General features: G+C 43.7%; 1 protein-coding gene across 1 annotated transcript in view; it reads right to left on the bottom strand.

The window, feature by feature from the left end:
• LOC129041403 (putative uncharacterized protein FLJ44672) overlaps positions 1-20027 on the bottom strand; it is a 72480-nt gene that overhangs the window by 20646 nt on the left and 31807 nt on the right. Inside the window, exons 7-10 of the mRNA XM_063668342.1 lie at positions 3945-4088; positions 3482-3548; positions 611-668; positions 20-124 (exon numbers count right to left, since the gene is read on the bottom strand). The gene's annotated coding sequence lies outside the window, so the exon portion shown is untranslated. The remainder of the gene's footprint in view (positions 1-19; positions 125-610; positions 669-3481; positions 3549-3944; positions 4089-20027) is intronic.

Genomic DNA, 20027 nt, shown 5'->3' with positions numbered 1-20027 from the left:
ATTGTATGTCAACACTTACCAGACTGTGATGAGCACAATGACAGAAGTATAGAGTGGGAATGAAATGCTCCCAAGGGGCTTCTTGTTGCATCACAGAGAGTGGGGTGAGACATCTCAGCTGCGGCTAAAGATGAGCAAAGATGAGAATGAAAGAGTGATGATGGGAGTAGGGAGAGGGTTTCCTGAAGGACCAGTAAAGTCCCGGAAGGAAACTGACATTCCGTGTGGCTGGAGGGTAGGTGAATTCAACTGTCATTGCAATTCAGCAACCCGCACATTTAAGTTTGTGTTTGATTTTCAATAACATCAGCCCTGCGGATACAAGAAATAAGGAATTGTGTTTGCGCTATCATGGAAGCTCTCTGGATCTTAGACCGTGACTTATGCTGAGAGGTAGACTTGAGCTTTTTGTTTTTCTCTCTGTAAGTGCTCAAGTGCAGCGGTCCCCAATTTTTTTGGCACCAGGGACCGGTTTTGTGGAAGACAATTTTTCCACAGACTGGGTGCAGCAGGTCAGTTTTGGAATATTTCAAGTAAATTACATTTATTGTGTACTTTATTTCTATTATTATTACATTGTAGTATATAATGAAATAATCATGTAACTCACCATAATGTAGAATCAGTGGGAGTCCTGAGCTTGTTTTTCTGCAACTAGACGGTCCCATCTGGGGGTGATGTGAGACAGTGATAGATTACCAGGTATTAGATTCTCATAAGAACAGAGCAAGGTAGATCCCTCACATGCACAGTTCACAATAGGATTCACGCTCCTATGAGAATCTAAAGCTGCCGCTGATCTGACAGGAGGCAGAGATCAGGCAGTAATGTGGGGAGTGCCTGTAAATACAGTTCAAGCTTCACTCACCCACCCGCTGCTCACCTCCTGCTGTGTGGCCCAATACAGGCCTGTGACCCAGGGATTAGGGGCCCCTGCTCAAGTGCATCCAAAAAGGCCCTTCCCACACCAGTCTTCATAGTGGTCAAGTGCAGCAACTACTTAGCTCCCAAGGTATGTGCCTCAGCTGGCAATTCATCACAATTAACAGTAAGTGGTAGCTTGAGTCATTGTGAGGTCACTTCCTGGAAATGACCAGCATCCCATATCCCACTGGCAAGGAGCTCAGCACTGCCCCTTGGATAACCAAACCTATGCCCAAATCCCATCTGTGTGGGTCTATCTCGTGGTACCCTTCCTAGCATCAATTCTTTATTTGTAGGAGTCCAATCAGGAGACACAAACCACTCGAAAATTTAAAGTGGTAAAATTCAAAATAAAAAAGTATTAATTATAACAGGGCAACAGCATAATGAGAGATTGGCTACCAAAAAACAAAGAGAAGGCTAGAGAACATAGGACCAACGGAGGCCAGGTATTGTAGCTCCTGCTTATAATTCCAGCAATTTCAGAAGCCAAGGCAGGAGGATTGCTTGAGGCCAGGAGTTTGAAACCCGCCTGGGAAGCACAGTGAGGCCCTGTCTTTAAAAAAAAAAAAACAAAAAAAAACACGAAAACAAAAAACCTCCAACTCAAAAACAAATAATAAAAATAAACAAACAAATAAAATAAAAAATAAAAAATTTAGCTTTGCATGCTGTTGTACGTCTGTAGTCCCAGCTCCTTGGGAAGCTGAGGTGGGAGTATTGCTTGATCCCAGGAGTTTGACACTACAGCGAGCCATGATCACACCACTGCACTGCAGCCTGAGTAACAGAGCAAGACCCTGTATCTACAAAGGAAAGAAAAGAAATGCAAGTTTTTATCATTTTGTGAGAGTAATAAAGTTTGAGGAGAAACAGAGAAGAACAAAAGAGCACTGAATGGTGAGGGTGGGTAGCTGGTTAGGCTCAGTTCCTAGCTAAGTGGCTTCTGAAAAATTCTTTAATAAAATCATAGCTCTGGGGGTCAGTCATGCAGTCAAATGATGAATGCTAAATCCATTACAAATGCCCATCATCTTTCTTTACATGCCTTCTAGTGAAAAATTCCTAACTGCCTAAATAGCAAGTGGTCTGAAATCACAGCAGTTGTTTATGAAAGAAATAACATCTCAGCCAGGTGCGGTGGCTCATGCCTGTAATCCCAGTACTTTGGGAAGCCAAGGCGGGCAGATCACCTGATGTCAGGAGTTGGAGAACAGCCTGGCCAACATGGCGAAACCCCTGCCTCTACTCAAAATACAAAAAATTAGCTGGGTATGGTGGCGGGCACCTTAATCTCAGCTACTCAAAAGGCTGAGGCAGGAGAATCGCTTGAACCTGGGAGGCGGAGGTTGCAGTGAGCCGAGGTCACACCACTGCACTCCAGCCTAGGCAACAAGAGCAAAACTCCATCTCAGAAAGAAAAAAAAAATCTAAATTTTTAAAAACCGTGAGTCAAATATTATTTTCCTCCTCCCATTTTACAGGTGTGCAACCTAAATAACAGAGAATTGAAGCAATTTTCCTAAGTGGCAGAGTGCAGATTTAAACCCTATCACTTTGGCCTCAGAATTTGTGCCTTATATTATTTTATTATTTTAAAATTCATCTTTTTAAAACCAAGAGACTTATGCAAAATTGTGCTAGGATTCAAAAAAATCCTCTTGCTTTTCCTGACCATGGGTGCAGGCAGGGCTCATGCAGCATTTTCTTTACTTATTTATGTCCAGCTTGGATGGAGACATGATGACAGGAGCTCCCTCCATCACCGTGCACCAGAAAGAAAAGTGAAGAGAAGCACAGTGAAGCCAGTCTTACCATGTTTGAGCAACTGAACCAATGTCAGCCTCAGCCTACCAGCACAATTACTTTTCTGTGAGAAAAACAGGCATCTCCCTATTTGGAAAATCACAGCTGGCTGCAGTAGTAAAGAATCCACAAGTTATTCCTGGTAACACTATTCCTACAGCCCTAACCTGTCTCAAAAAAAAAAAAAATGATCCTAATGCAGTTATTTCCTTTTGCATTCATGAGGAGAGGGAAGAAATACCCATATTTGATGGTTGGCTGGGAACTGTCTTTGGTATTGTATGAAGTATTTTAATATTGTAAACATGAAAAGATGAGAATCCTGGAGACCCTGTGGGCTTGGAGAAAAGGAAGTACATTAGAGGGTGTTGTAGGAAATATTTTCATTCCAGGCACTGCTGTTAAACTACCCCTAAACTTTCTTTCCTTAGAAGAACAGAAAAAACAAAAGAGCACAAAAGATCAAGAAACATTCCAGGTGACCCTCTCCACTCTCATTTGTTGTAATAAAGGAAAAGCATTTTGGAGATTTTCTTGAGTGCAGTTTATGATGTGATCCAAGTTATTTATTTTCTGCTAATGATTTTCAAAATTTGAATTAAAAACTTTCAGAAATTTAGCTTTATCAAAGGCAGCTATTCACATGTAAAACTAGTTTGGTTAACTTCATCTGTATGAACACATAGCTAGTGAATTGGCATAACTATTAAACTGAAGAATCAACAGAAACATGCCAATGACTGGCCCTTACCTTCCACAGTGACCTCAATTTCAGGAAGCTTTTCATTACTCTCAGGACTTCATGGTCTTTTGGGGGACTGAAAGTTGTAAAATAAGCACAGAATTACTTTAGTGTATTGTAGGAAAAAAAATACAAAAGGAGATGTTTTATAAGAGTAGAGTATTAAACTTCATACAGTTTGACTCTTTTCAAAGAAACCTGCAGAATTAAACTTGTAGTGTAATCCTCCAAAGGCGGCTCAAAAAAGCCATAGAAACATGAATAAAGTAGGATTGCAAATGTGACATTTCCAGTGAAATTTTTTTTTTAAAAAGAAAAAGAGGTCCATTAAATAAAATACCTTAAAAAGCTAAGAAACTAACTGCAAGTCCCACAAAAATATTGGCCAATGATTCTCTATGATTTTATAAAATGCTGATAAAGAATGTCTTAAGGTAGTGAAATATAACAGGAAGTACATGTAATCTCTTACCTTTAGTGTGGCAAGTAGGAAATAATTAGTTCAAGCCAAGAAAGAATACCAAGAAATGTTACAGTAGCCAGTACAATGGTGGTCTAACAGCTAGTAAAACAGTCCTGATGAGAGTTTTTTCCAAAAGGAGTTCGCAGAGTCACCCTGTAATGTAACAATAATTCCTATCATTGTGGACAAAAACCCTGACTTTTCCTTCCCATGACTGGCAAGTAATTGTATGAAGAATAAATTACTTCTTTCATGAAAAAGAAAATTAACACTAGTGTATTTTCTTCAGCCAGTAAAATTCTGCAGAAACATAGATATAGTAAGAAACTCAATCATCACATCAGGCCGGGTATGGTGGCTCATGCCTGTAATCCCAGCACATTGAAAGGTCGAGGTGGGTGGGTCACTTGAGTTCAGGAGTTCAAGACCAGCCTGACCAACTTGGTGAAACTCCATCTCTACTAAAAACACAAAAATTAGCCAGGCATGGTGGCACATTCCTGTAATCCCAGCTACTCAGGAGGCTGAGGCAGGAGAATCACCTGAACCCAGGAGGCGGAGGTTGCAGTGAGTGGAGATCACACCACTGGACTCTAGCCTGGGCTACGAGAGTAAAACTCTGCCTCAAAAAAAAAAGAAAAGAAAAGAAACTCAATCATCAATATTTAGTCACTCTTAAGATTGACCCAGGAGTAACAGAGAAGATAAAACCCAGCAAATTAGACTTCATTCAAGTACTTAGGTGTACTGTGAGCCACCATGGTGCCTCTAAACACCATGGAGGCAGTGGTCACTATTCTTGCACTGATGAAGATGGCTGTGGACAGCACGGGGAACTTCAGGGGCAATGGAGAGTGCCAGGACTGCAGCTCAGAGCCAGGCTTTTCCATGAAGGACTTATAGCCACACTTGTCACCTCTAGCTAGAAAAACATTTTAGTAGAAATGTCATTTTATTGTTTTAATTCCAGAAATGACTTCAGTGGCAAATAGAACTTACTTTTTTACTGTTGTTGTTGTTGTTGAGGCAGAGTCTCACTCTGTTGCCCAGGCTGGAGTGCAGTGCTGTGATCTCAGTTCATAGCAGCCTCTGCCTCCCAGCTTCAAGTGATTCTCCTGCTTCAGCCTCCCGAGTAGCTGGGATTACAGGTGCCAGCCACCATGCCTGGCTAATGTTTTGTATTTTTAGTAGAGATGGGGTTTCACCATGTTGGCCAGGCTGGTCTCGAACTCCTTACCTCAGGTGATTCACTCACCTCAGCCTCCCAAAGTGCTGGGATTACAGGCATGAGCCACCACACCCAGCTTAGAACTTACTTTTTAACAACAAACTTCATTTTATTACTCCCATGGATGATTCTTTCAAGTCATGGAATTCCAAACCACGTAGGGCTTTGAAAGGGAATCCCGTCTGGCAAGCCTTCTACATATAGGAACTCGGGGTTTGATTCAAACGCAGAATATGGTACTTTTACTGCCTCAGCGAGCCCAACAGCTTGAGCTGAAAGTGCAAGAGAACGGTTTGTGGAAGATAAAATTTGACACAGACATTCTTTTATTTGTATCTGCATTCTCGAGTACATTATGGACAAGTTCCCTACAATCGAGCAATATCCACTTCATATTGAAGGCGTTTTGCTTAGGCTATTTGGCAAATCTGAAGAACAAGCCTAAAAGATAAGCACTTTTAAAAGATACATTTAACACTTCTTTTTTTGAGAAGGAGTCTTGCTCTGTTGTCCAGGCTGGAGTGCAGTGGCATGATCTCAGCTCACTGTAATCTCCACCTCCCGGATTCAAGTGATCCTCCGGCCTCAGCCTCCCCAGTAGCTGGGACTACAGGCACACACCACCATGCCTAATTTTTTCTATTTTTAGTAAGCGGGGGTTTCACCATGTTAGCCAGGATGGTCTTGATCTCCTGACCTTGTGATCTGCCTGCCCTGGCCTCCCAAAGTGCTGGGATTACAGGCGTGAGCCACTGCACCAGGCCCATTTTTAACACTTTCAATCAAAAGCAGAGTTATGTTATTAGTCAAAATGACCTCTGTGTTCTAAGCAGAAATGACTGAAGGCCATTCTCCACACAGCAGTGGTCCCTGGTAGCCTTTCCATTCTCATCAAGAGGCAGGGTAGCTGTGCAAAGACAGGTGGTTTCTATGATGCAACTAAGCAGCGCTCAGTAAGTTCGAGTCATCAGACACAGAGTAGTCAGGATTTCTGATAAGGAAAGGAAACGTCAACATCAGGTACTGAGATAATGGACAGGAACGCCCTGGGAATGCTGTGAGTGCTCCCCACTCCTTGCTTCCTTCTCCATGAGGGACACACCCAATCAACTGAAACACACTTTCTTGCTGAGCCTCCTCAGAATCATTCGAGACAGCACTACAGGAAACCGCTGTCAATAAATCTAAGTATTTGCCACACGTGTGTTAGCCAGATTAGAAATACAGACAGCAGAATGACACTTACCCAACGCCTCCCTTCCTCTCCCATTCTGACACATGAGAAAGCTGAATCCGAGAGAAATGAAGTCGTCTGCTTGGTTTCAATAGCAAATGTAGTAGTAGAAATAAACCAAAGCCTGGCTTCTGGGACCTTCTGTTTTTAGGTCCTCAACTTCTGTAATTCATTCAGACATGACCCTTCATTGATATGTTACTAAAGACACACTGTAGGGGAAGGGACTATGAGTCCCTTCATGTTCATATGAAAGAGTGAGACTTTTGTCTCCAAAAAATAAATAATACAAAAATGTTTCAATTTAAAAAAAAAGTATGATGGTCTTTGGCAATGTTTAAATAAAAAATAAGAGTATCCCCTTCAAATAAGCTGACACTAACACATAATAACCAGGGTCACAGAATCACAAGGCCAGTGAGATTAAAAAGTACCCCTGTGATTCTGTGACAGATACACCACCAGGAAAACTTCCTGTTCCTGTCCTCAACAAATCCACAGCAACATAATGTCAGCAAGTGCCTCCCCTACTTCCAGGCAGCCACAGGGAAAGGGGAGAGCAAAGAAACCACTCTCTGTGTCACTGATAAGTGAGGCTCACTGGGAAACATGAGGCATGAGGGGCATCCAAAGGTAGGTGACAATTTCAGTGTCTCCCCTTTGTCTTCCTGCTTCAGATATCATCTGCATCTTCTGCTCTTTTCATGATAAGGAAGGAGGCAGCAATAGCATGTCTACTGTGAAAAGGTGGAACTACTCATTAGGCATCATGGAACTTATTGTAGAAGTTTAGACAATCCTGGGAAGCTTTCAGACCTGGTCTCCTAACATGTACATCTAAGTCTGCTAAGGCTCTTGAAGAGGCAGTAGACTGTGAACCTCCAGGAGTTAACACAGGTTTTCTAGGGTCTTCACACTGCTAAGTACAGTCATGGCAACTCCTTCATTTCCTTTTTAAACAAGTGTTTTCCCAATTATCCCTTTAAAATTGGGCAGTTTAGGCCGGGCACGGTGGCTCACCCCTGTAATCCCAGCACTTTGGGAGGCCAAGGCGGGTGGATCACTTGAGGTCAGGAGTTTGAGACCAGCCTGGCTGACATAGTAAAACGCCATCTCTACTAAAAAATACAATAATTAGCTGGGTGTGGTGGTAGACACCTGTAATCCCAGCTGCTCAGAAGGCTGAGGCATGAGAATCCCTTGAGCCTAGGAGGCAGAAGTTGCAGTGAGCTGAGATTGTGCCACTGTATTCCAGCCTGGGTGACAGAGTAAGGCTCCATCTCAAAAAAGAAATTGGGCAGTTTTGCGCCTCTGATATAGCAAGTGAGTGTGCACAGTGATTAGTAGTGATGAGCTAATAAACATTAACTAGGCCATGGTGGTTTTTTAAAACCGTGATTGGCTGGGCGAGGTGGCTCATGCCTGAAATCCCAGCACTTTGCGAGGCTGAGGCAGGTGGATCACGAAGTCAGGCGATCAAGACCAGCCTGGCCACGTGGTAAAACCTCATCTCTACGAGAAATACAAACTTAGCCAGGAATGATGGTGAGCTCCTGCAATCCCAGCTACCCAGGAGGCTGAAGCAGAATGTCTGGAACCCGCGAGGCAGAGGCTGCCAGTGATCGGAGATCACACTACTGCATTAGAGCCTGGGTGACAGAGCGAGACTCTGTCTCAAGAAAAAAAAGGAAAAACTGATAAAACACGTGGGCCCCTAAAATTTGAAAGTTATATGCAAGACTGGGTTAAAATATGTTTAAAACACATCTTCTAAAAAATGTATGAACAGCGCAGGTGTGACAATATGCTAAAAAAAATCTATGAGGAGTGTGGAAGAGCAAGACAGTGGTCCCCCTTCCCTGCTCCCTTTACAGTTTGATTTCATCCTTGGCTTTTCATAATGGACTTTTGTAAAGAGGGTAGATTTGCATCCAGGTCTAGGATTACAACTATAGGTTTCTGTTTGTTTGTTGAGATAGAGTCTCACTCTACTGCCCAGGCTGGAATGTAGTGGTGCAATCCTGGCTCACTGTAACCTCCGCCTCCTGGGCTTACGTGATTCTCCTGCCTCAGCTACATGCCCAGCTAATTTATGAATTTTTTGTAGAGATGGATTTTCACCATGTTGGCCAGGCTAGTCTTGAACCCCTGACCTCAAGTGGTCCACCTGCCTCAGACTCTCAAAGTCCCGGGATTACAAGCATAAGCCACTGCCCCCAGCCTGGGTTACAACTATTTTAAGACCACTTTCAGCAGAAGTGTAGCCTCAACTAGATAAATGCAAACATGTTGGCTCATGCCTGTAATCCCAGCACTTTGTTTGTTTTTTTGAGCTGGAGTCTTGCTCTGTTGCCCAGGCTGGAGTGCAGTGGCGTGATCCCGGCTCACTGCAACCTCTGCCTCCTGGGTTCAAGTGATTCACCTGCCTTAACCTCCTGAGTAGCTGGGACTACAGGAATACGCTACTACGCCTGGCTATTTTTTTGTATTTTTAGTAGAGATGAGGTTTCACCATGTTGCCCAGGCTGGTGTCGAACTCCTGAGCTCAGGCGATCTGCCTGCCTCAGCCTCCCAATGTGCTGGTATTACAGGCTCACCACACCCAGCAATTCCAGCACTTTGGAAAGCCAAGGTAAGAAGATCACTTGAGCCCAGGAATTCGAGACTAGCCTGGGCAACATAGGGAAACACTGCCTCTACAAAAATTAAAAAATTAGCTGGGCTTGGTGGCATGTACCTATGATCCCACTTACTTGGGGAGGCTGAGGTGGGAGGATCACTTGAGCCCAGAAGGTTGAGGCTGCAGTGAGCTATGATTGTGCCATTGGACTCCAGCCCAGACAACAAGATGAGACCTTGTCTCTTAAAAAATAAAAAGATAAATGCAAATGTGAATCACCTACAGAGTTAAAAGGCCACAAATGTTCCAATGTTAGCAGGGAGCCTAGAAGAAGCCTCCACAGCTGCCCCAGTCAACCCAACTAAGAGAAAGAGGTTTAGGTAAGGCAAGCCTTCATTTAAGCCCATCAGGTTCTGCAGAAAAAATATTCCACGGTCATGGGATGACCTGACTGACTGATGCAAACTGTCCACACAGCTAGTTGACCTTTGCCTCCTCCCTAGATCCAAGATGTACTGGAAATGAATGCCACATGAGATCTATCCCTGCCCTCCTTATCACACACCCTTTCTAGGAGAGCCCACACTAGCTGATGACTCTGGAATTCTGGTTACCATGAATCTAGATATCATGTCACTGAGCTCTGTCTTTCCAACTACCTTTTAGACATGTCTACCTGGATGTCCTGAGCATCTTATGTCCAAAGATTAATTCCTTCTCCCTGACAACATGTTCTTTGTTTCTCCACTTTCCCTGTCTCAGTTAATGACACTGCCATGCACCAAGATACCTGAACCAGAAACCTGAAGGGCATCCTACACTCCTCCTTCTGCCCTCCTCCTATTTCTATTCACTGTGTTAACAATAAGCTGTCCTGATATTTTACCTCCTAAATACTCTCAAAAACTCACTTTCCCTTCATATTCACTGGCACCCCCTATTCAGCATCTCATCACTCATTCAACAATATTTAATGAGTATGAAGCATAGCTAGGTGTTTTAAAACAGAATAAAAACAGTGTGATCTTTGTTTTCTGATGGCTAAACATCTAGTTTTTTCTTTTTTTTTTTTTCCTGAGATGAAGTCTTGCTGTGTTGCCTAGGCTGGAGTACAGTGTCTTGATTTCAGCTCACTGCAGCTTTTGCCTTCCAGATTCAAGCAATTCTCCTGCCTCAGCCTCCCAAGTAGCTGGGATTACAGGTACACATTGCCACGCCCAGCTAATTTTTCTATTTTTAGTAGAGATGAGATTTTACCATGTTGGCCAGGCTGGTCTCAAACTTCTGACCTTATGATCCGTCAACCTCAGCCCCCCAAAGTGCTAGGATTACATGAGTAAGCCACCACACCCGGCTAAAATCTAGTTATTTCTTATATGAACTATTCAGGTATACTCTTGACTCTTACTTGCAATTCATTCCCTAAACAATATCCAGAGTGTCTCCTCCTCACAACTTAAATTAGATCATTTAATTCAGAAGTCAGTAAACTTTTTCTATAAAAACCAGATAGTATTTTAGGTTTCTGGGCCATATGTTCTCTGTTGAAACTACTCAACTCTGCTCTTGTAACACTAAAAACAGCCGTGGACAATATGTAAACCCATGGGTGAGACTGTGTTCCAATATGGTTTATTCGTTAAAATAGGCAGCAGGCCAGATTTGACCCATGGGCCGTAGTTTGTCGACCCCTGATTTAATCACAATGCTTCTTACTCCACTGGAATTCATCCAGATTCCTTTCCATGGCCTAGAAGGTCCATCCTCATCTGAATATTACTTGCTCCTCCAGGGTCTACTATGCTCCAGCCACCCTGACCATCTTTATGGCGCTTCAACACTATGCCAAGTCTGTTAACATCTCAGGTCCCTGCCCTTGATATTCTACCCAGCAGGACCAGACCAGATCTTGACCAGATCTTCTTCGAGCTGCCTCAGCTCAAATGTCACCTCCTCAGAGAGGTCTTCACTGCCCACCCCAATAGGTCAGTACCCATTCCAACGCCCATAACTCCCATAGCTCTTTTTATTTTCTTCAAATTACTTATCACCATCTGAAAAAATATCATTTGTTGCATGTACATAGCCTGCTTCCCCACCACCACACCACCACTAGAATGGAAGCTCCCCGAGAACAGAGACTGACTTACTCATTCTCCCTTAGTTCCCAGGACCTAGATATGTGCCTGGAACTTAGCAGGGGCTCAAAAAATATCTGTTATCTGAACTGTTATTGCCTCTCATCTCACTCCCTTCAACTCACTGGTGTCTTCACTATCACTAGTCACCTTTCAAAAATACAAATGGGGCCAAACATGGTGGCTCACACCTGTAATTGCAGCACCTTGGGAGCCCGAGGCAGGAGAATCACCTGAACCCAGGAGGGTGAGGCTGCAGTGAGCCATGATCATGCGACTGCAGTCCAGCCTGGGAAACAGAGTAAGATCCTGCCTCAAAAAAAAAAAAAAATTAGCAGTGTGTGGTGGTGCACACCTGTAGTCCCTGCTACTTGAGTGACTGAGGGAAGAGAATCACTGAGCCCAGGAGTCTGAGATTACAGTGAGCTATGACTGCACCACTGCATTTATGCCTGGGCAACAGAACAAGACTCTGTCTCAAAAAAAGAAAAAAGTGCGCAGGGAGCAGGGGCTCATGCCTGTAATTCCAGCACTTTAGTAGGCCAAGGCGGGTAGATCACCTAACATCAGGAGTTTGAGACCAGCCTGGCCAACACAGTGAAACCCCATCTCTACCAAAAATACAAAAATTAGCTAAACATGGTGGTACATGCCCGTAGTCCCAGGTACTTCAGAGTCTGAGGCAGGAGCATCGCTCCAACTCAGGAGGCGGAGATTGCAGTGAGCCGAGACTGTGTCACTGCACTCCAGCCTGGGTGACAGAGTGAGACACCATCTCAAAAGAAAAAGTAAAATACAAATGAATCATTGAATCGTGTCACTCTCCTGCTTAAAACATTTCCATGGCTTCCCACTGGCTTTAAGATACAAATGCAAATTATGTGGCAAGATCACTATAGCTCTTATCACACCTTCCCACACTCTCCCAGTAGTAGACTCTGAGCTCTAAGTGGCAAGGACCAACTCCTGTTTATCTTTTTATCTCAGGTGATCAGGACAGTACCAGGAACACTGTTGGTGTTCCATGAATACAGAATGAAATCAATCAACAGTAGTACAACAACTACCACAAAGCACAAATCTAATGCAATAACTCAGTAAGTACCCAATTTTAAGGAAATGAAGCAAGATTTTGCACAACACTCGTTTTCTTTTCATTTTTTTTCCCCAAGACACAGTCTTGCTCTGCCACCCAGGCTGGAGCGCAGTGACGCAATCTCACTGTATTTTTAGTACAGACAAGGTTTCACCATGTTGGCCAGGGTGGTCTTGAACTCCTGACCCGGTGGCCTGCCTGCCTCAGCCTCCCAAAGTGCTGGGATTACAGGTGTAAGCCACCACACTTGGCCTCTTTCTTTTCTTTGGAAGCTATTTGGGTGGGGGCTATGCTTATAACTCTGGATTTGACTTTGGATTTTGCCACCAAGATTTTACCTGGCAGGCAGTACTTATCACTTTCTATAAGAATGAAGGGAGGAGGCACGAAGATAAGTCATACAAATCTATTTCCCATGATCAGCTCTGGTAAAAGGGTTAGGAAAAGAGACATAACACGGAGGCTAAAATGCAACTTAGGGATTCTCCATAGATTCCAAGTGTCTACATTCTCCTTGTCATCTATTAGCAAAGAAAACCCAATGCTGGCTGGTTTGCTGTATAAAATAATCTAAGAGATTCAGGATGATCTCATCAATAGAATGTAAATTGTTCCTTCTAGAACAATTTCCATTAGCCCTTTGAAATCCTTCAACATTCATTAATGCCAAAGAGTTTTCACCTAATTTAATCTGATGGGTATGTGACCAGAGTCTTTCTAGGGAATACAGACTCCCAAACTGTTCAGATAGAAAGCAAGGAGGGAATTTATTACTCAAAATCAAAGGGAAATAAAAAGAGGTCAACCTAGAATGTCATTATTCTTGCTTGGTAGGGAGGGGAATGGATTCCAGAGTCATTCCATGACGTTTACATGACCTCCTTATTAGCATCTAAAAGCTTCCAGTGTTGGATGCAACAAGCTATGTTCTCTTCTAATGTAATAAAATCTGCTTCAGCAAAGCTTATGCAAAGCCATCCCCAGACTGCAGAAATAATAGGCTATAAATTACTGGATCTCCCATTTGATATAATGAAGTATAAGCATGGTCCTGCGTGACCGTTAACCTAAGCCCAGGTAGGACCTTGTTTACTAGAGTATTAGGCATGGGTTGGGGCAATGATTCTAACCAGAGAAACTGGCTTCAGTGAGGGCAGGTTTGCAATCCAAGGCATGGTATGCATAGGACTGGTGAAATTCAGGGTGATTGAAGCAAAAGCTTCAGAACAAGAAAGACCACATCTGGGGGTAGAGCACAAAACTCTCATGAGATCAATCTTTTTAAGAGTGAGGCAGAGCTACATAGCAGTTTTAGGAGATCTGTTGGTGCCCAGCAAGAGCTCCATACTGGCTGTAAGCACGGATGCATGCTGTAGTCTCAGGAGAGGAGGTTCACAAAAGTAATTCAGACCAACAGCCCAAACTGTGTTCTCTACTAAAAGGAATCAAGGCTCCCTACAGAAATGGCTGACTTCTTGTATGGTGCAGTATACAGATCATGGAACATCTTTTATGCTAGAAAGCAATGAAGCCATCAAAGTCCAAAAAGATCACATCAAAAAGACATGAGAGTCAACTTGAAGAGATAATTATTAACCTAAATGAGACGATGTATGCATCCAAAACAATTAATAAATAATAACTGCAATGGTCTAAAATACATCAAATGCAAACAATAATCTATGAGTTCACAATGATATTCAGGAAAAAAACTATTGGTCACTAGAGTAGAGGTTACTACGTCACTAACTCATTACTCTGAAAAGTGACTTAAAATAGGAGGTAGGGTGGAGAATTTGGTATGTATCCAGTTTTTCCTGTACCGACAAATTTTTAGGGAGATTGAATAAGATGAAACAAATCTGGCAAAATGGAGATAACTGTTTAATCTGGGGATTGGATACATGGAGGTTCATCTTATTTCTTTTGTGTATATTTGAACCCCCTCCCAAAAAAAGCACAAGACAGAATGTGAGCTAAGCAGCTTAGGGTTTAGGAAAGGCTTCTGCCTACAAGAGACACTAGGATATGAGGGGTAGTTTTAGCCCTGATAAGCTGAGCCAACTGGAGGTATATAGACAGGTGCTAAATTGCAGAGGTATCATGTTGCCCAACACTTGATCAAATCCTAGATCCTAGGTCTGCTTGGTAGCATGTTTCCTAGGTGATGGATCTGAGGCTACCTATAGAACTTCCTTTGCAGTCATAATTGGCTCAGAAACTACAAAACGGCTTGGTCTTGAAAATGGAGCCATCTTTGTCCATTTCATGCTGCTATAAAAGAATGCCACAGACTGCATAATTTACAAAAAGGAATGAATGAATGAAGGAAGGAAGGAGAGAGAAAGGAAGAAAAAAGGAAGGAGGGGAAAGGGAAGGGGAAGGGAAAGGGAAACGAAGGAAGGGAAGGAGAAAAGGAGGGAAGGAGGAAAGGAGGGATGGAGGGAACGGAGAGAAGGGAAGGGGAGGGAGGGGAGGGAGGGGAAGGAAAAGAATGGAGAAAGGAAAGGAAAGGAAGAAATTTATTTTGTACAGTTCTGGAGGCTAGGAAGTCCTAGGTTGAAAGGCCTGCATCTGGTGACGGTCTTCTTGCTGCATCATCCCATGGCAGGACAAGAGAGTGGGAGAAAACAAAAGGGACTCAACTCTGTTACAATAAGCCCACTCCTGTGATTACTAAACTATTACCACAATAACATTAATTCATTCATGAGGGCTCTCTTTATTAGGCCCCACATCCCAACTGTTGCATTGAGGATTGAGTTTCCAACACATAAACTTCCAACACATTTAAACCATAGCAGAGCCCTTATGTAAATTCAACCAAGAGGAGCTGGGAAAATCAAAGGCATGAGAAAGACAGCAAAGTCTAGCAGAGAAGTATGTGCAGGTTAAGGAAAAAAGTCACAATGAATCCTGTAGTGCAGACTACTTTGTACAAAACACCTAAAAATGATCTCATTAACTCCCCCAACTCACCTGCACCCACATCTAAAAAGCCACACACATGGATCACGAGGTCAGGAGATCGAGACCATCCTGGCTAACACAGTGAAATCCCGTCTCTACTAAAAATACAAAAAATTAGCCAGGCACGGTGGCGAGCGCCTGTAGTCCCAGCTACTCAGGAGTCTGAGGCAGGAGAATGGCATGAACCCGGGAGGCAGAGCTTGCAGTGAGCTGAGATCATGCCACTGCACTCCAGCCTGGGCGACAGAGTGAGACTCTGTCTCAAAAAAAAAAAAAAAAAGAGCCATACACAGCACCACCAAAGGCAGCATTCTCCTCAAAACATGAGCTGTGAGAATCCAGACAGACACCCAACCTCAACAGCTCCAGAACAGCCCCAAGACAGCTCCTCCCTAACCACCACTCAAGTAACCAGCTGGGAAAGTATTCAGAAAACCCAAATCCTGACACACCACTACCAAACAACTTAAAACAGCAAAGAACAACCCATTTAAATAGCAATGCCAGCTGCCAGGAACAGTAGGGACAATGAGTAGAAGAAAAGCAGACCTCTTGGGGTCCACCAAGACCCGGTCTCTCAGCGTCAGCACTTTCAAATGCAGAATCCATTCATCTCTGAGGCCTGTGGTGCTTGAGTCATGTTGTCCTCAAAGATAAATGAGCAGGCAAGCTGGCTAGAAAACCACTCAAGGTATTACTCTTTAAAGAATCTTCATAGGGTCAAAGAGGAATGGGTCTACACGCTATGTGTATTTCCCACAGATTCTGAGGATGATGTCAGTATCCCTTTGCAGATGTGTTTAATACTTTGCAGTCATTTGTATTCCTGCCACTGAGCGCCAGTGCTTTTCTAATTTGAACACATTCCAGCTCACGCTGACCCCAGCTCCATGGATCTGGTTACCATTAGCCAAGACCGTCATCCATACTGTACCTTTTAAAGAGTCCTAAAAACAGCTCTTCCCCTACTCTTCAAAGACAAGTAAAAATGTCTGCCAAAGAAATGGGGAAAAAAGATTCAGAGACAGAATACAATTAACATACTATCAAGAGAGCAAAAAGTGAAGGGAGAAGAGAAACTAGGAAAATCATATGTGACCTCACACCTATTTCCAAAGCTGGGCTACTATCCTTTTGCTTGTGTCTAAATAAGGCACCAATTTTAAGCTGCTACTGGAAAAAAGGAAAAGAGAAAGAAAGAAGCAGGTCCAGGCCAGGTCCAGTGGCTCACTCCGGTACTCCCAGCACTTTGGGAGGTCGAGGCGGGTGGATCACCCAAGGTCAGGAGATCGAGACTAGTCTGGCCCACATGGTAAAACCCCGACTCTACTAAAAATACCAAAAAAAAAAAAAAAAAAAATTAGCCAGGCGTGGTGGTGCATGCCTATAATCTCAGCTACTCGGCAGGCTGAGGCAGAATCGCTTGAACTCGGGAGGCAGAGGTTGCAGTGAGCTGAGGTTGCACCACTGCACTCCAGCCTGGGCAACAAGGGTGAAACTCCATCTCAAAAAAAAAAAAAAAAAAGAAAGAAGGTGGTCCAAATCTTACAGTAAAACTTTTAGCATAGAAAATATGCTATGGTGAGAATTCCATTCCCTGGTTACTTACCCCATAGGCTGAAGAGCTGCCTCTGCCTCTAAGGATCAGGGCACTCTGTGTTTGATGGCAGAACCTAAGTCAGAATCCAGCACAATCCCTGACAAGTGACAACATCAGGGTGAGTTATCCTGACCTTGGCATTGCTTCTCCAGCTCTCCGATTAAAAAAATACATATAAGAACCAAGGAAGAGATCCCTCCTTGCCACCTCAGTTGTTTGAAATTAGCTACTCAAGATCCATTTTGTCGAGATCAACAGCTCCCATGAGAGACTGTGAGGCAGATCTGATCACTCAGAGGGCTAAAGGCAACCTTATAAAACCTGATGATGTGAAAGGAGGATGTAGCTGCTGCTCAGAAACTCCACTAGTCCATCTTGGAAAGAAAGAATCTATAAACAGAGTAATTCCCAGTTTCCAATTCTAGGCCTTACAGTTTTGCTGGGTGTCTCTAAGCTTTTTTTTTTTTGGAGATAGTCTCACTCTATCCACCAGGCTGGAGTGCAGTGGTGCAATCTCCACTCACTGCAAACTCCACCTGCTGGGTTCAAGCAATTATCATGCCTCAGCCCCCTGAGTAGTTACCCACCACCACACCTGACTGATTTTTGGGTTTTTTTTTTTTTTTTGAGACAGAGTCTCGCTCTGTCGCCCAGGCTGGAGTGCAGTGGCACAATCTCGGCTCACTGCAAGCTCCGCCTCCCAGGCTCATGCCATTCTCCTGCCTCAGCCTCCCAAGTAGCTGGGACTACAGGCACCCGCTACCACACCCAGATAATTTTTTTGTATTTTTAGTAGAGATGGGGTTTCACCATGTTAGCCAGGATGGTCTTGATCTCCTGACCTCGTGATCTGCCCACCTCAGCCTTCCAAAGTGCTAGGATTACAGGCGTGAGCCACCGCGCCCGGCCTGACTTTTTTATTTTTAATAGAGGTAGGGTTTCACCATGTTGGCCAGGCTGGTCTTGAACTTCTGACCTCTGGTGATCCACCTGCCTCGGCCTCCCAAAGTGCTGGGATTACAGGCGTGAGCCACCGCACTGAGCCTTCTGCTCTTTCTTATTTTGCCCACCTAATGTAAGAAAACTAAGCTAAAATAAATTTTATAACCAAACCAAAATTAAGTTCTCTAGGTGGTATGGCTACTATACTCAGCAGACTTCAACTTCCCTTGACCCAAAAATGGCTATCTACAAGTCACCATCCTCAGAGTACATTTCAGATGCAAACTAGAATACATCGGTGTACAGTATGAAAGTCCAGAGTCTTTGCTTGAGTAAAACTAGACGCAGCAAAACCGTGGGTTTCGTGCATGATTCGTATTGTAAGAGAGGTCATGGGGAGTAGAATTAAATATGACACCTTCAGCCGGGTGCAGTGGCTCATGCCTGTAATCCCAATACTTTGGGAGACCAAGGTGGGCAGATCACCTGAGGTCAGGGGTTCCAGACCAGCCAGGCCAACATGGTGAAACCCTGTCTCTACTAAAAATACAAAAATTATCCAGGTGTGGTGGCAGGCACCTGTGATCTCAGCTACTTGGGAAGCTGAGGCAAGAGAATCACTGAAACCTGGGAGACAGAGTTTGCAGTGAGCCAAAATCGTGCCACTGCACTCCAGCCTGGGTGACAGAGCAAAACTCTTGTTTCAAAACAAACAAACAAACAAACAAAAACAAATATGACACCTCTTGACTTACGACCAAAGTTCCTTCTAAACTCAGTTTGGGGCACCATATATCACAAACCAGATGGCAAGAAATTAAATAAATTTTGGTCTTTTTCATGCCATCTCAATTAATTACATCTTGGTCAATTCACAAACATGTTTCAGCAAATGCTGGAGGAGTTTTTCTCTCTTTAGGAGTCCTCTTTCACTTTACCTGCTTAACAAAAGACCACACACACTTAGAAAGAGGATGAAAACAGGGCAGCTTCAGGACATGCTGCACAGGGAAAACTGACTATCCCAAAAAGAGGGCTCTACACCCCCCTGACAACTCCACAATAGACTGGCTACACACAAATGCCTGAAGGAAGTTTATCAAGAAAATGAACAGTTGACTAGGCACAGTGGCTCATGACTGTAATCCCAACACTTCGGGAAGCTGAGACGGGTGGATCACCTGAGGTTGGGAGTTTGAGACCAACATGGAGAAACCCTGTCTCTACTAAAAATACAAAAAATCAGCTGGGCGTGGTGGCACATGCCTGTAATCTAAGCTACTTGGGAGGATGAGGTAGAAGAATCTCTTGAACCTGGGAGGCGGAGGTTGCAGTGAGCTGAGATCGCACCATTGCATTCCAGTGTGGGCAACAAGAGTGAAACTCCATCTCAAAAAAGAAAACAAAGAAAAGAAAATGAAGAGTTGGTAAGATCAAGACTTCTGGCCCAAAGGGCCTGCAGCTGTTCTGACCATTTATCAAAAAATCTTAATTTAAATGGAGACACACTGGACTGTGACATGCAATACAAGAATTAAAGCAGCAAAGGGTCTTGATTTGGGTTTCCTTTCCACCCTACACAGCTCCAGTGAATGGAGGTGTGAGCATGCCTGTGGTGCTCCCGACACATCTGGGGTAGTTCCCATTGACAGTGGTCAACCTTTGGGATTTTCTACACATTGCAGGGTCATCGTCCATCTATGCTAAACTAGAATGTCCAGATAAAAGCTCCTGTTTAGAGACTGGAGAGAAAATTGTCAAACCTGAAAGCCCATGAACTATCTCAGTCTAGGGAGAACACATGTAGGAAAGACTACAGAATCTGATGTCAGAAGCCTAATTTCAGGTTGACCCATACACCTTTATGATTGTGAGTAATTAACTTACTTTTCAAGGCTCTGTTATTCTCTCATCAATGAGAAAAGTGGACCAAATACTCTCCCAGATCCCTTCCAATCTTAACATCCTCTGACTTTATGATTAAAGGCTGCAGTGGCTCATGCCTATAATCCCAGCACTTTGGGAGGCTGAGGTGGGCAAATCACCTGAGGTGGGGAGTTTAAGACCAGCCTGACCAACATGAAGAGACGCTGTCTCTACTAAAAATACAGAATTAGCCAGGTGTGGTGGTGCATGCCTGTAATCCCAGCTACTTGGGAGGCTGAGGCAGGAGAATTGCTTCAACCTGGGAGGCAGATGTTGTGGTTAGCCGAGATCATACCATTGCATTCCAGCCTGAGCAACAAGAACAAAACTCTGCCTCA

Source organism: Pongo pygmaeus, chromosome 6 (assembly GCF_028885625.2).
Source record: "Pongo pygmaeus isolate AG05252 chromosome 6, NHGRI_mPonPyg2-v2.0_pri, whole genome shotgun sequence".
NCBI lineage: Eukaryota > Metazoa > Chordata > Mammalia > Primates > Hominidae > Pongo > Pongo pygmaeus.
This window is presented reverse-complemented; position numbering and strand designations above follow the sequence as displayed.